This window comes from Pipistrellus kuhlii, unplaced genomic scaffold, assembly GCF_014108245.1.
Source record: "Pipistrellus kuhlii isolate mPipKuh1 unplaced genomic scaffold, mPipKuh1.p scaffold_m20_p_16, whole genome shotgun sequence".
NCBI classification, from domain to species: domain Eukaryota; kingdom Metazoa; phylum Chordata; class Mammalia; order Chiroptera; family Vespertilionidae; genus Pipistrellus; species Pipistrellus kuhlii.
In genome coordinates this window covers 24,235,058-24,251,798 of record NW_023425471.1, presented here as the reverse complement: position 1 = coordinate 24,251,798, position 16,741 = coordinate 24,235,058, and the positions used below count along the sequence as shown (strand labels likewise).

Here is a 16,741-nt window from a genome sequence, read left to right as displayed (position 1 = left end):
CCAGAGAAATTAGAAAAGTAAAATAAATATATAAATAAATAAATACATAAATACATAAATAATACATAAATAAATAAAGCCAGCCGGAAAGCTGCTCCTGTGGAGCCTGTGAGTGAGCCCCATCATCTCTCCCCTCCTGGGAGGGTGGATTGTCTTGAGAAGGCAAGATGGGAGGGGAACACTTGGCCTGTGGCAGGGGGCCAAAGATGCCAAACTTCTGTGCTGCCTCCAACTGCACATGGAAGAGTATGCTGTTGCACCTGCCTTCTTTAGGTTCCAATGGGGTCTGTCAGATGCCTGAAGTGAGTGGAAAATTGTAGGAAAGCAGACTTAGAAGATAAAACACCTTATCAACTAAATAAACATTATAGATTCTGTTCCAAACACTTTGAAACCTCTATGATCTGTAGAACTAGTGGTATAGAACAGTTCTTCAAGATAGTGCAATGCCAACAATATTTTATCTTATTAGTCATTAAAATAATCCACATAATAGACACAGAAAAATGAATAAAATAATTGCATGAAGATGAAACCAAAAAACTGAAATGAGAAATAATTTTGATGAATCTTCTGAACAGGAATAAAAACCTAAAGAAAAAATAGCAATGTTCTTTACCCCAGTGCAGGAGGGGGTGAAAAATAAAATGAAGACATTTACCTTTAACACTTGAAGAGAAGGAAACAAAAGAATACTTAAAGTCTGTATTTGATATTTTGATTCTTATGGGAAAATAAAGCTTACCTCTGGATGGACATGAAGCTGATGAAATCTCAGAAAACCTCTTTACTCCTGAAAACTTTCAAGCACTGCTGGAGTGCCAGATAAATTCTGGTGAAGAGGTTCTGAGAAAGCACTTTGAGACAACAGAAGGCAACACATTGTTCTATTAAAAAATGTAGCAGAAACAGATGCTAGAGATCTGTGAAAGCTGCATTCAGAAAGAAAGACTCAGGGAAGTGAAAGACTACCACTTCTTTTTCATTATCAGTGATGATGTATAGGACATAGCATGGAAAGAGCACGCAACCATGTTGGAGAAGTTTGTTCAAGAATCTCATAACCTGAGAGCGAAAATTGTGGACTTCCTGTCTCACGAAGTTGATGCTGAAATTTTGGCTATGAAATGTCACACTACAACAACTGAAATGTGAGGATTAAACATGTCATAGCCAGGCCTACATTTTGTCCAGAGAATTTTCTTCCAAAATGAAAGTTGCTGCTTCTAGACTTTTAGAGAAATATCACCAAGCTATATACATACTCTACTCTTCCTATGCCTTAAATATGTGGTTGGCAAAATTAATGCATGTTATTGGGGTGTCTGTTATATTAGGAACAATTGTGGAAGTTGGTTCTTTTTTCCATTAATCACCACAACTGCTTTTAGAGCTTGACAAAGTAATTTCTGTCTTCTTTCAGAACAATGAAGAAACGGGCAAAGAACTAAAGGGAATTTGCCATTCTCAGCGGACAGACAGGCATGATGCTTTTGAAATTTTAGTGGAACTCCTTTAAACAATTGTTTTATTATATGATATAGTGATACAAATATTAGGTAGAATAACTATATAGCTGGCTGAGCTTGTGTACTTTGTAGTGCAGTAACAGATTTTGATTTTATCATTACCATTGAAGTTCTTGAAAATGTTCTATCTTTTAGAAGACTTTTTGGGAAAAATCCCCAGAGGCAAATTTCTGATGTCTTCTTTGAAGCCAATAGCTTGACTGCAGTGATTCATTCACTAAGTGAAGTGATGGAAAATACTGGTTTATCATGAATTTTTATTTGAAGAAGCCACCAGTGACTACCAAACTTGAAGCTCCCTGGAAATTTCTACAGAGCTCAGCAAAGGAACCTGGCATCTCAGCTGACCTCTGAGAGATACTATAAAGAAGCTCTAAGTGTTCCAATAGTGGAACACAATATTCAGGAACTGAAAGATATGTTCTCAGATAAGCTCTTAAATGCTTATCTCTGGTACCCTCTGTAATGTGACAGCTCAAATTTAATGCATCACAGGAACATCATGCTAACATGTTTAGATGTGACTTAATCCTGACATGCACTCAGTTGAGCTTCATTATTGGAGAATCAAATGGAAATGCCAAGGGAAAGACATAGTGCTTCCACCCACCATTTATAAAGCCCTCCACCTGTCAGATATCAAGTTTTTTTCCTAATGTTTATGTATTATTGAAGGTTCTATGTATTCTTATTGAATGAAGATTGAGAATGAATGCTTTGAAAATGAGCAAAATCATCTGAGGAACACTTTGACATACCAAATTTCAACTTAGCTTTGCTTAACATAAATTTTGATATAAAATAGGATTTTAATTTATTGGTGTATACATATATTAAACTCTATACAACTAAGTAAGAGCTTCCTAAAGATAATTCTTTTTATTTGATACTAGAGGTACCTCAGCCTGACCTGTGCCCTCTCGCAGTCCGGGAGCCCTGGGGGGATGTCCAACTGATGGCTTAGGCCCACTAAGCCATCAGTTGGACATCCTTAGCATTGCCACTGAGGCAGGAGAGGCTCCCACCACTGCCGCTGTGCTCGCCAGCCATAAGCCAGGCTTCGGGCTGAGTGGTGCTCCTCCTATAGGAGCACACTGACCACCAGGGGGCAGCTCCTGCGTTGAGTGTCTGCCCCCTGGTGTTCAGCGTGCATCATAGTGACCCATCATTCCACCATTCGGTCATTTTCATATTAGCCTTTTATTATGTAGGATATGCTGTAGATGAGGCCCCCTAGGACCATAAGAAATGCAAAAAATTCACTGTTAACTCATTCTCCAATTGCCCCCACTTAAAATCAAATCCCTCTCCCCCCCTCGCAATATGGGGCATGTGCTGCACCTTGGGAACCACTGGACTTGACACTTTTCTTCTCTGAGCTTCATTTCTGAATACATACGCATATACCATGGTAATTGTAATCTCTTCTCCGCCTACCTCACTGGGTTGTCATGAGGAGGTTCTGATGGGGAGAGGCTGGGTATTCTCCTCATCTGGGCAAACCTAGAAATGTTTCATCAAGTAAGTGATGTCTAAACAGGAAGGGATTGTTATTTTTAAGCCCACGGGTACCCTCGCAGGTAGCAGGTGCTGATTAGGGGAGGAGGGCATGATTATTTCTTGGGACTGTAGTTATAGAAGCTTTGTGGAGGGTTCCACAGGCCTCGGAGAGGTGGGCTCTGGTCAGCAGCCCTGTAGTGGTGGTCATCTCTGCAGGCGCTGGCAGGGGGAGGGGCGTTAGGGGGCATTAGGGGAGTGCTAGGGGAACAGTGACACCAAATGGGGAGTAACTGTTAAACCTTCCCACTTGGTGCCTTTCTTTAAATTGCACATGGCTGTTCCTGCTCAGGGCAGGGCTCCAATCTCCTGGAGTCAGGTGGGGGCTGGGCCAGGGAAGAGCCAGGCGGGCTAGGAGGACGGGTTTAGCCGCGCCCCCAGCGAGGTTCAGCGAGCTTCAGCTGCAGAGACAGCACTGCTGCTATGTGTGGGGGGAAGGGTCTGACCCTGGGGGGTCACTCAGGTCTTTATCCACCCGGGTCTGGAGTTGTAAGGAGGAGAGGCTTGCCCAGCCCCAGTGGAGGGGGCCCAGAAGCGGCCAGCTGGCAGGCCGCAGGCTCGGGAGCCTCCGGGGCATTGACTGGTGGTCATTGGTGTGCTATTGTTGTGGGCACCCCTAGAGGTGGTGGCAGGAGAAGAAATGGGAGTCGGAGGGGCGGGCTGCAGCTACCCCCGAGGCTGGGTCTTCTCCCCATCTGGTCAGCCTCCCCATCCCCCTGGGGGTGCGGAGTCTGGGGTAGGGTGTCCATGCAGGGGGATTGGAAGAAATCCCCCTTTGCTGCTTCCTATTCCTTCTTTGCAGTCTGGGCTCATGTCAGGCACTCTCCTCAGACTCCCCTGGAACTCCCCTGGGAACTTGGCTCTGCCCCCCCCCCCCCTTGCTGTGCGTGCATCCTCCTGCTGGTCTATCAATATGCAAATTTGTCGTTACTGGGACACTGTAACGACAATTAGCATATTACCTCCTCATATATATAGATTTGAAAAAAATTGTAAGAAATTTGAAAACATCTTAGAGAAAAGCTGTAATGTGTATGCAGGCCACTTAATGGCTGAATATCTTGACACTTATTCCACCCATTGAGTACATTATCCATTGATAATCTGCCTGTTTAATTTACACTATTTGAACTCTTCTTTGTAGATCTAACTGTCCTTCCAGAAGATAGCATTGAAAATGCCATGTTACACTACTGCATAGTCTCTGATAATGACAGTTTGGATTTGTTTTAGTTGAATCGTTTTAAACATGACATCTATTAACACTGTATAGATCCTGGTGTTGGGTATTATGTTATCAGTTCTTTGAAATACATTTGTGGAGGTGTGGAAGGAAGGAATGAATGTATTTTATAAAATATTACAGTGAAGTTCACCACTAAACTCTGAATAGCAGGAGTTTTAATTATGCTGTTAAAAATCTGTTAAAAACAGTTTAGGGAATTACCAGACAGTAAAAGAAACATGTGAGCTTGTCAAATAAGGATTTCACTGTAGATTTTATTTTTTTCAGTGACATAAAAGCAGCAAGTCACAGTAAAACTGTGAGTGGAAGAACCTGTCATTATTTTTCCAAATCTGCTTGTTGCTGTTTGCATTCCTTTTTTTTGCAGCCTATATTTTACATGTATATATTGAACACTTCAGTTTCATGGTCAATACAGGATCAAAGGTCATGAATATGGACAGCTGATTTATGTTTTATTCCATTATTTTCTCCCCATGATTATATCTATTACATCATCTTGATTTATAAGCAAAAGCTGGAGAGCCTAAAAAAATGTGTTTTACAGTTTATCTGGGAATAATGAAGAAAATATTGCTGGTATTTCAGTAAGAAAAATAAATTATGTATGGTTTATTTCATCATAAATAAAAGGTGAATTTTTGTGTAAAGAAGAAAAGGAACCCAAAAATACCAACACCAAGACACATCATAATTAAATTGGCAAATGTCAACAACAAAGTAAGAATCTTAAAGGCTGCCAGAGAGAGACAGAAACCTACCTACAAGCGATCTCCCATTAGACTATCAACTGATTTCTCAATATAAACACATCAGGCCAGAAGGGAATGGAATGAAGTATACAAGGTGTTGCAAAGGAAGGAACTGAATCCAAAAATACGCTATCCAGCAAAGTTATCATTCAAAATTGAAGGTAAAATCAGGAGCTTCACAGACAAAAAAAAAAAAAAAAAAAAGGCTAAAGGAGTTTATTACCACCAAGCCAGCAATGAAAGAAATGCTGCAGGGACTGTCATAAAAAGAAGAAATAAAAAGGGAGGAAGGAACAGGCATAAAAAATAAAAATGGCAACAAACAAGTATGTATTTAAAATATATTTTATTGTTTTTTTTTACAGAGAGGAAGACAGAGAGATAGAGAGTTAGAAACATCAATGAGAGATAATCATTGATCAGCTGCCTCTTGCACACCCCCTACTGGGCATGTGCCCGCAACCAAGGTACATGCCCTTGACTGGAATCAAATCTGGGACCTTGCAGTCTGCAGGCTGACACTCTATCCACTGAGCCAAACTGGTTTCGGCACAAGTACATATTTAAACGTAAATGGAATAAATGTTCCAATCTATAAGATACTCACCTCAGAACAAAGGATTCACACAGACTGAAAGTGAAGGGATGAGAAAAATTTTTTTTCCGGGCAAGTGGAAATGAAAAAAAAAAAAAAAAAAAGGTGGGGGAGTAATAACTATATCTAAAAAAAATAGAACTCAAAGTGAAGGCCATACGAAGAGATAAGGAAGGACATTTTATAATACTAAAGGTATTGATACAACAAAAAGATATAACTCTGGCAAATATATATGCACCCAATATAAAAGCATTAAAATATATTACAAAAGACTTCTGGAAGATATAAAAGGAGAGATCCACAGCGATACAATCATTGTAGGGGACTTTAATACCTGAATGAATCACTGGATAAATCTTCTAGACAAAAAAAAAAAAATCAGCAATGAAATAGCAAGGGGCTTGTATGGACACATATGAGCCTCATCAATGGCCACAGATAACAGGGGGGTGGAGTATGAGTGGAAGGTAGGGGATAATGGGGGGATAAGAACACATATGTAAAATAATAATAATAATAATAATAATAATAATAATAATAATTTTTTAAAAGAAAGAGTGAGGTAACAAGAACACCTGAGAATGTCTTTACTGCCATGCTAGCAGTCATCAGCTGTATGGTAATATAACCTGGGGCTATTGAGTGAGTATTTCTGGACTTATGTTCCTGATTCTTCATGGGTGGAGCCCTTATGTGGGCTGATCTCCCGCCTAATGTAGTCACTGATGATACCAAACACCTTGGTCATTCAGGAGGACCATGGGTGGTATAAGGAAGTATAATTACATAGGGGTCACCACCCAGCTGCCCTTCTGTATGACACAAAATCAAACCACTGCTCCTTTGTGTGTAAAATTAAAGAGAGGTTTCTGGTTTGTGTGGACACCAAAGGAAGGGGCCATCGCTACTTCCTCCTGGGAGAGGTGCAGGAAATGTAACAAAGACCTTGTCTATACAAAAAGAAATTGACAGCCAGTTTGAAATGGAATTGCCATGGCCTAGACTTCAGTGTTTCCCAAACTTTTGACATATGTGTACCCCTTCTATAATTTTCGTAACGCTGAGTACCCCTCGTACTCATGAGAATGTAGAATTAGGTACAGCTAAGCACGGTGCAGTGCATATCCCCACCAAACTCTTCCTGTACCTCTGGGGGTACGAATACCACATTTTGGGAAACACTGGCCTAGAGCAAAGAACATCATTACATTATATTATTCTACAAGGTCATTATTTTTCCCAGATTTGGGTTATCCCCATTATCTATAATAGTACCTTGCCCCCTGGGTATCAATAAAAAATCATTTTTATTTATTTTTTGGTGCTTGCAGACAAAGGTAACACATCTCTAGATATTTTAGAATTACAACAGCATAATGTACAATTATCCCAAACAAACTTACAAACTAAATCTTTGAATGTCTGGTAGCAATTTAAAAATGACATGAAAGGATTTAATCCCTTCCACTGTGTAGAGGCCCCCCTGGAAGGCACCTGAGCATTCTATATTGGCCCGTCTTGTCCTTTTGGCCAAGAGTGACCATCTTCTCGTGATCCAGTTGCCCACAGCTGTTGCCTGAGCTTTCAGTTCATGCCGAGGTTGAAGCATCATGGTGGCTGGTACCATGGATCTGTTTCTCGCCCAGTGGGGTGAGCTGGGCCCTCCCTGGAGAAGAAACATGGGTCTCCCAAAATATGAGATCAGTGCCCGGGCCGCACCAGCTGGCGAGAGGATCCCAAGGGAGGTGCTGGGGTTGAAGGCCACGGGGGCATAGGCTACCAAGGAGACAGAACTGAACTTCACATCACCCTGCTTAGCCCCAGAGGATGGCTGGTTAGCTAGAGACGGGTAAGATTCCTCAGGGAAGGAACAACCTAAGACAGGCACAGTTGCAGAGGGGCCATCAGTCATAGGCATATATAGGAGAGTCTTTATTACAGACCAAGTAGTCATTGCTAACTAGGAGCCATCAGTCAACCCAATTAAGTCAATAAAAAATAATATGTCCCTTCCTGGACAGTGTGGCTCAGTTGTTAATTGGTTGGAGCATTGTCCCATACACTAAAAATTCAAGGGTTCAATATCCGGTTGGAGTACATACCTAGGTTATAGGTTTGGTGCTAGATTTTGGCACATATGAGAGGCGACTAGTCTCTCTCTCTCTCTCTCTCTCTCTCTAAAAAAAAAATACATCTCAATAATCTAATTTACACTAAGATGTTAACAGCTCAATGTATTTTTCCTTCCAGCCACGTTTTCATTTTTGATCTCTAACATCTTCATTGAATATACACTCTCCACATTCAACATGCTCTCCCCAGTGAAATTTCTCCCCAACTTGTCCTATCAGGTAGTGCCTGTTAATTCTTCAAGCAACCATATTTTTAGTTTTGAGAGTTTATCCTCTAATCTTCTCCCTCACTACTGATTTTAGAACATTACTTCTTCATTTTCTTTGCAATGCCTTAGCTTCATGGAGATTAATGAATTCAACTTCATGATACTTTAAAAAATGTTTTTTATTGTAGAGAAGAAGGGAGGGGGAGAGAAATATAGAAATATTAATTATGAGAGAGAATCATAGATTGGCTGCCTCAAGTATGCCCCAAACTGAGGATCAAGCCCGAAACTCTGGCATGTGCCCTGACCTGAATAAAACCATGACCTCTTGGTTTTTAAGTTGATACTCAACCACTGAGGCACACTGGCCAGGCGATTTTATCTTACTATTATCCATTCCTACTAGTTGTTGTTTTCCACTGATCTCTGGTCTCTTCCCCTTATTAACTGAAGACCTTAGTCACTTACTCACTGTCATACTTTTAGCCTTAAGTTCTGCAATTATTCTAGACTAGAGGCCCGGTGCACAAAATTTGTGGATAGGAGGCTGTGTGTCTCTCAGCCCAGCCTGCACCCTATTCAATCTGGGACTCCTTGAATGATATCTGACTTCCCAGTGGGATCAGGCCTAAACGGCCAGTTGGACATCCCTCTCACAATCCAGGACTGCTGGCTCCCAACTGCTTGCTCGCCTGCCTGCCTTCCTGATTATCACTAACTGCTTCTGCTGGCTAGCATGATCATCCCCTAACCAATCCCCTTCCAGCCTGATCAATGACTAACTGTTCCTCTGATGGCCCAATTGTCGCTAACTGCCCTCCACTGCTGGCCTGGTAACCTCTAACTACCCTCCCCTGCAGGCCTAGTCACTTTGAACCCTCCCCTGAAGGCCTGGTCAACCCTAACTGTCCTCCCCTGATGGCCCAGTAACCACTAACTGCCCTCCCTTATCAGCCTGGTTGTCCCCAACTGCCCTCCCCTGCTGGCCTGGTCACCCCTAACTTCCCTCCCTTGCCAGCCTGGTCACCCCTAACTGCCCTCCCCTGCCAGCCTGGTCACTTCTAACTGCCCTCTCTTGCTGGCCTGGTTGCCCCTAACTGCCCTCCCTTTTAGGCCTGGTCTCTCCTAACTGCCCTCCCCTACCATCCATCTTGTGTCAGCCATCTTGTGTGTCCACATGGGGTGACCATTTTTGACCACATGTGGATGGCCATCTTGTGTGTTGGAGTGATGGTCAATTTGCATATTACCTCTTTATTATATAGGATGATTTTAACAACCTTGAGAATAAAGTAGTCATTTTGGCCAAAAAATTTCATAATTTTCTCATTTTCATTCATCTCCACTATGACTCAAATATATTGTATTTGTATTTTCACATCCATATACCACACCTTGCTATTATCTGAAATTTAATTACAAATTTTCTTCAATGTCCCCTTTGTCATCATAACTTCCTATCTCTGAAACTCTCACATTATTTCCATATAATGAAAATCACTGAGAGTAATTACTGTGATTTTTTGTATCCTCTGATTCTCATGTTTTTTTTCAACAGGCTTGTCTTATCTTTATTTCATTCCACATCCAGTGTAATGGTTTCCTACTAGTGTTGTAATAAATTGACACAAACTTTGTAATTTAAAAAACACAAATTTAGTACCTTATATTTGTGAAAATTAGACATCCTAAGTTCAAGTTGTTAGCATTGCTAGCAGGGATGTTCCATCCAGTTACCCTGACAAATTATCTATTTGTCTTATTTGCTTTTAGAGACAGCTTACTTCCTTTGGCTTGTGTCAGCTTCTTCCATCTTCAAAATCTTGAAAGCTATATAACTTTTTAAAATCTCAATCTCTCTCTCAACTCTGCTTTCTTAATCAATCCTCTCTTCTAACCTGATAACAACCAGTCTATAACACACAGAATTTTTATATAGATTTTTCCCTAAATGTCAGTTAATTCCTGTACTGCTTTATGATTTCTTTGTGCCTAGGAACTATATGTTATTCAATTTATACTTCTCTAAACCCACTTTTAAACAACATTTAACATTCTAATTTTATTTCAAGCAATGATAAAATCACTAGTTTATATATTCATTATAGTTTGTCTTAGTAAATGAAATAGATAAGTTAATTCAACTAAAGAATTAAGTTATATACAAGCATAACTCATGTCACTTATCATGAATGATATGCAACTTCACTGTTTGGATATGACTTTTATGTACATTCTGTTTATTAATATCTCAACTATCTTGTCCCCTTTTCTTTCCAGCATTGTATCAATCTAATGACTTTTGTTTTTCTGGTAAGGATATTCTGGTTGCTAAGGATAATAGTATACATTAAAAAAAAAAACCTACACAGATGAATTCCTTAATAAAATTAGTTTTTAACTTCAAATTGATTCTTAGCAATATTAGACATTACGATTTCAAATTTACTGCCCTGTCTCATACTTTATTGAGAAAATTAAGCCAGTACACAAAAATTCCCTCAATTTAATTCTCTCTCTCTCTCTCTCTCTCTCTCTCTCTCTCTATCTCTCTCTCTCTCTCATTTCTTTTTGCCAACCCTCAGTGGAAGACATTTTTCCCATTGATTTTTAGAGAAAGGGAAGGGAGAGAGAGAGAGAGACAGAGAGAGAGACAGAGAGAGAGACAGAGAGACACACAGAGAGAAACATCCATCACCAATCAGCAATGTGAGAGAGACATATAGATTGGTTGCCTCTCGCATACACCTGGGGCACCTAGGATCAAACCTGCAACCTAGATTCATATCCTTAATGGGGAATCAAACTCACAATCCTTTTGTGTGTGAGCAAACACTCTAGCCACTAAGCCACAAGTGTGTGTGGTTCGATTCATCAATAGGGCTCCCTCAACTTTCCCTTTACACCCTGGGTTCTCTTTATCTATATCCACTGTTTTTCTTTTCTATTATCATAATGGAAGCAGTGTTGCTCTGCTTTATTAAGCTACCTGTGACATGGGTTTTTCTCTAAAAATTCCTTATATATCAGCACTCCCTAAGGTTTCATCATTGACCTCTCTTCTCTCCCCTTTCATCCCCACTGCTCCCCTTTTACCACATGTTCCCTTATCTCCTCAAATTAACTTTTCAAGCTTGACTTATCATTGTATGCTTTGTTAAATACTGTCAATCTGTATTCCTACCCCTACCTGTTAAGTCAGAATTTCTTGGACAGAACTTCACAAAATCTGCTTAGGTAAATTTAAATTGGAATCTTTTATCTCTTCTTTAAACTCACTATGAATGAACTCACTCACTATTATGGCTTTCCCCCCCCCACCAACATATTGGTTCTCTATATAGATCTGCATTTTCTGATCTTTATGTACTTATAGAAAATCATCACTAGATAGCTCCATTTGGAACTAAAACGTTCACGTTCAAAACTAAATTCCTCACCTTTTCTCAGTCCTCTAAAAATAAAAATAAAATCCTATATCTTTTCAAACTAAAGTATTCTTTTCTATCTTCATTCAAATTATTTTAGTTGAAGCATGATTACTTACCATCTTGTCTCCTCAGTGCTTTGCCTGCCGATATTCTTGCCCAGTTGGGTGTGGCTCAGTGGTTGAGCATCGACCTATGAACCAGAAGGTCACAGTTCAATTCCCGGCAAAAATAGAATATTTGAGATCAGCTATAATTGTAAGAAATGTTAATCATGGTCTGTTAATCATTATGGTTTTATTCTGATTAAAGAAAGCACATTCTAACCTGGCTGGGAATTGCATGCGGAATGTAGAAGCCTTCCTGGAAATGTGGCCTTCATCCAGGAGTTGCCTTTTATGGAAAAATGAAGAACCTTGTTGCAGAAACCAGAGGTGCAAGCCCTTTAGAAAAAACAAAAACCCAGCCCTTTGCATACCCAAAGGCTTTTTCAAACCCCCAATCTGCATTACCTGTAAACTTCCCATTTTGCATACCCATTCTTATCCCTTTTTTCCTACTTCCCCATATAATATTTGTCCTTCTACCCAATATATGGTGAGGGCAGAACAGATTTTTGTGGATGACCTGATACTCTCTCATATGGTGGCATTATTGCAACAAATGCTAATATATGTTTCAACCCTGTCTATGCTGAATTGGCTCAAGTAATGAGAGGCAGCCTGGGCTCCTTGATTGTCTAGTTACAAGGGCCCATGCCTGGGTTGCTGGCTCAATCCCCAGTAGGAGGCATACAGGAAGCAGTCGATCAATGATTCTCTCTCATCACTGATGTTTCTATCTCTCTCACACTCTCTCTTCTTCTCTGAAATTAATAAAATATATTTAAATATATATATAGCCACTCTTTAATTCACTCTTCACAATTCCGCTGGTATGCTCTTTCTCAAATGAAAATTTGCCCATGCCACTTACATGAATATAACCCATTGCCCTCAGAATAGCATGTTGTACCTGACCCTCAATAATCTAATCCTATCTCTTCTATCTTTGTCTCTTGTCATTCAAATCTCTTCTTTTATACTCTATTAGTTTTGAAATTCTTGATGGTTCATTCTTGCTTCTAGGCTTTTGCACTTGTTATTTCCAGTTCTTGAACTATGTCACCCCAATGCAATAATTTTTTTAATAAGTTTTTATTGTTCATATTATTACAAATGTTCCTTACCCCCCCCTCCAATGCTCTCCTCCACCAGGTTCCCACCCCACCCTCTGCCCTTTCCCCACCCCCATTGTCCTCATCCAAAGGTGCACAGTTTATGTTAAGTCTCTTCCCACGTCCCCCTCTCCCCTTTTTCCCAAGAATCGTCAGTTCACTCCCCTTCCGTACCTCTGATTCTATTATATTCAACAGTTAATATTGTTCATCAGATTTTTAAAAAAAATTCCTTGGTTTGTAGATTCACTTGTTGATAGTTATGTATTTGTTGTTCATAATTTTTATCTTTATTTACTTTCTCTTCTGAAAGAACCCCCTTCAGCAATTCATATAATTCTGGTTTGGTGGTGATGAACTCCTTTAGCTTTTTTTTTTATTTTTTATTAGTGAAGCTCTTTATCTGGCCTTCGATTCTGAGTGATAGCTTTGCTGGGTAGATTATCTTTGGCTGTAGGTTCTTACTATTCATCACCTTGAATATTTCTTGCCATTCCCATCTGGCCTGCATGGTTTCTGTTGAGAAATCAGCTGACAATCGTATAGGTGTTCCTTTATAGGTAACTACCTGGTTTGCTCTTGCTGCTTTTAATATCCTCTCTTTGTCTTTTGCTCTTGGAATTTTAATTATGATGTGTCTTGGTGTGGTCCTCTTTGGATTCCTTTTGTTTGGAGTTCTGTGCGCTTCCTGGACTTGTAAGTCTAATTCTCTCACCAGGTGGGGGAAGTTTTCTGTCACTATTTCTTTCAATATATGTTTTCGGTATCTTGCTCTCTCTCATCTTCTGGGACCCCCATAATTCTGATGTTGGTTTTCTTGAAGTTGTCCCAGAGGTTTCTTACATTATCTTCAATTTTCTGGATTCTCTTGCCTTCTAGCTTCTGTGGAGGAGTGTCTTCTGGCTCTTTATGTTCCAAATCTTTGACTTGATTCTTGCGATCTTCCATTTTGTTTTTAGGACTCTGTATAATATTTTTTATTTCAGACAATGTATTCTTTATTTCTTGTTGATCCCTTATCATTTCTTGTTGATTCCTTATTAATTCTAATTGATCCCTTTTCATATCCTCATAGGTCTTATCGACCTTTTCTAGGAAATTCTTGAAAAACCTTATAAGCGTAGATTTGAACTCTATATCCAGTTGCTTTTTGTCCTCCATTTCTTTCGTTTGTGATCTATTTTGTTGTCTCGGCATTTTCACGGCTTCCCTGATGGGGCGGGGTTTCAGGGTGGAGCCTACAGCCTTGGCTTCCGTCAGCCCCACTCTATGCAGTTCCTCAGTCTCAGTAATCCCCAGGGTCCTTCAGTACTTGTTGCAAGCACCTCTGAGAGAAAGGTGCCCTCGATTTTCGCCTGCTACCAAACAGTCTAGGCTCTCCCTCAATGAGCCCTGAACTGGGGTTCAGTTCAGTTGGAAGTGGAGTTGGAGGTGGCGTTCAGAGTAGTCCGGAGCTTTTGTCTCCTTCCCGCCAGGGCAATTCCGCAGCACAACCAACCGTCCCTTCTCTGCGTGCAATGTGCGTGCCTCTGGGACCTCCTTTCGCAGCTCCCCCGGGGTTCGCTTTACAGCCCAGCTCCCTATGGATGAGCCTAGGTCCCCGGGGTCTGGCTTAGAACTGGGGTTCAGAGCAGTCGGAACTGGGGCCCAGCACAGTCAGAGCTTTTATCTCCTTCCCGTTAGGGAACGCCAGCCAGGCACTCAGCTAACCCTCCTCTCCAGCTCTGTCCTCTCTGCGTGTGCTGCGTGTCTCCGTACCTCAGACTTTTACAGCTCCTCCACGCTTCCTTCTGGTTTTCTCCTTGCTTCTCATTGTAGAATTTCCAGTCAGTCGACTTTCCTGTAGTTCTGAGTAATGCCCATTTTATATTTTAGTTGTATTTTATTGAAATTGTTGTGTGCAGCTGTGGCTAGGTGTTTACCTGTGCAGCCATCTTGGATTCTCCAATAATTTTTTAATCTTAATCATGCCTCAGGACTTAATGGAAACTCCTTCAGATAGACGAGGTAAGCTTCCTCTTCCTTAGGGAAATAGTTCTTAGATAAGTCATTCTTAAAGTGTGTTAAAAAAAAGTAAATTTTTCTTGTTTCCAAGCTATTCAGTCTATGGCATTTTTTATATATAAGCTGAATGGACTAAGTCAGAGTTTTGATTTTAGGAAAATTATTCAAGCAACTAAGATTAGAAATTAGAGAAGTATGTTTAAACCAGATTCAATACTATGATATTTGATGTTCTAACAACTCTTTGAATATAAATGATCTATCTTAAGCTTTTACAAAGCTGGTAATTGAATTTGATGTTATATAATTCAAATATCTTGGGAAGATTGTAAGTAAAAATATTAGATATTATCGAAGTCTTTTTCTAGATAAGTATTTCTGTTTTATACTAGACATATTGGGAAATAGATTTTTATTCAATGTTCTTTAAAACAAGTAGAATGAGTCACACATATTCATTTTAATGACATCTGAAAGACCACCTTTTCTTTCCCTGTAAAATAATGCCAATTATGGACATACAAATGCGTTTTAATGACATAGATTATCCATAAAGATATTTTACTTATTGAAACCATCTGAAAAGTGGAATCCAAGATGTGGCAGAAAAATTACTCCTTAAAACATCATTGTAAACAGGAGATCTAAATTCATTGAATATTTATTATATGCATGAACAGTTCTTGGAACAATAGAAAACTATGCAGGCAAACACTGCTATGTAAAGCAGATGTTGGCCTTCTTACCACCCACTGTAAATGAAAAGCAAGTTTAGTTGCTTACATATGATAATTGCTTGTAGAATTAACCTGTCTAGAGGAAAAAAGGAGTAAAGAAATAACAATCATGCAGGTCCTGCAGTACTTTAGTTTCTGGTGTTATTTTTTATTGTAATCTGTAAACTAAGTATGAAAGAAATAATCGTTTGCAGTAATATTTTGTGGATGATAAGTTAAATTATAGCTTCAGAACAGTCTAAAAATAATCAAATAAATAAAATGTTAAACAAGGGAAATTGTGGATTGTTAAAATTTCCAGAGCTACATTCTAAGGGTAAATCCAGAAACCATGCCATTGTTAGAAACTAGATTACTTGATTCCCAGAAAATTAGCTCAGAATTCACTTCATTCTCCTCTTTTGTTTTCTTTCTAAATTGCCAGCAATGAATTTGGCCCACTAGGGCAAAAGGACTAAATCATATTCTGTGTCACTCTATGGCTGAGTTCCAAATCGCTTAGGCACATGGCAATAGGACTTGTGACAAGAAATCTTATTTTTGAGAAATTGAGTGTCACTCCCTTGCAGGAAAATTTAGTACACTACATGTGGAAATAATCAGTGGCAGACAAAGCAACCATAGACACCAAGGGAAAACAGCAGTAAGAATTAGGTCAAACTGGAAGTCTTTGCTAAAAACTTGGTATAAAAAAGTGGCGCTGTTGAAAATTATTCCTCTAAAACAATAAGGAGGGGCTTAGGGAAGTAGGTGGATGAGCTCCAGTTTCTGGTGCAAAAAAATTATGATGGAGTACCTGGAAATAGTTACAAGTACATTTCTTTTTGTTGCAGGGAAGTAAACTGAGGAAATTGTTTCAGTCTCTTTTCACATTGTATTAAGTATCTTGTAAACATGTTATTGCAGGCTCAGAGATTATAAGAGTAATTGATTAATTTACTTGTTCAACATTGTTAGTGGTTTTGCATGTCAATCAGCAATTAACAAAATATTAAGAGCCTACTTTGAGCATTGCATGCACCAAAGGATGAGGGAAATTTCAAGTGGTATATTATACTGTTTTTGCATTCAAGAACTGACCAAGTAATTAAAGACACAAAGGCAAATATAATATGTTTGCACAGAAAGGCTGCTGATTCTAAGTGGCACAAAAAATATAGATATTTGGTACAGAATTTCCATGTGGAAATAAAGTGGTCAGAAAAGTTTAAAAAAATGAAATTGGATGAAGATTATAACTGATAGGTGGTTTATATGTGAGAAGAAAAGATAAGTCAGATTAAGTGCAAAATGAAAAAGACACAGAAACTGATTATGGTGTTTAGACCACAAA

General features: G+C 39.5%; 1 pseudogene; it reads left to right on the top strand.

Moving 5' to 3' along the window:
* The first annotated feature begins 279 nt into the window (after window positions 1-279).
* On the top strand, window positions 280-2,406 carry LOC118720218 (annotated as a pseudogene).
* Window positions 2,407-16,741: the final 14,335 nt, after the last annotated feature.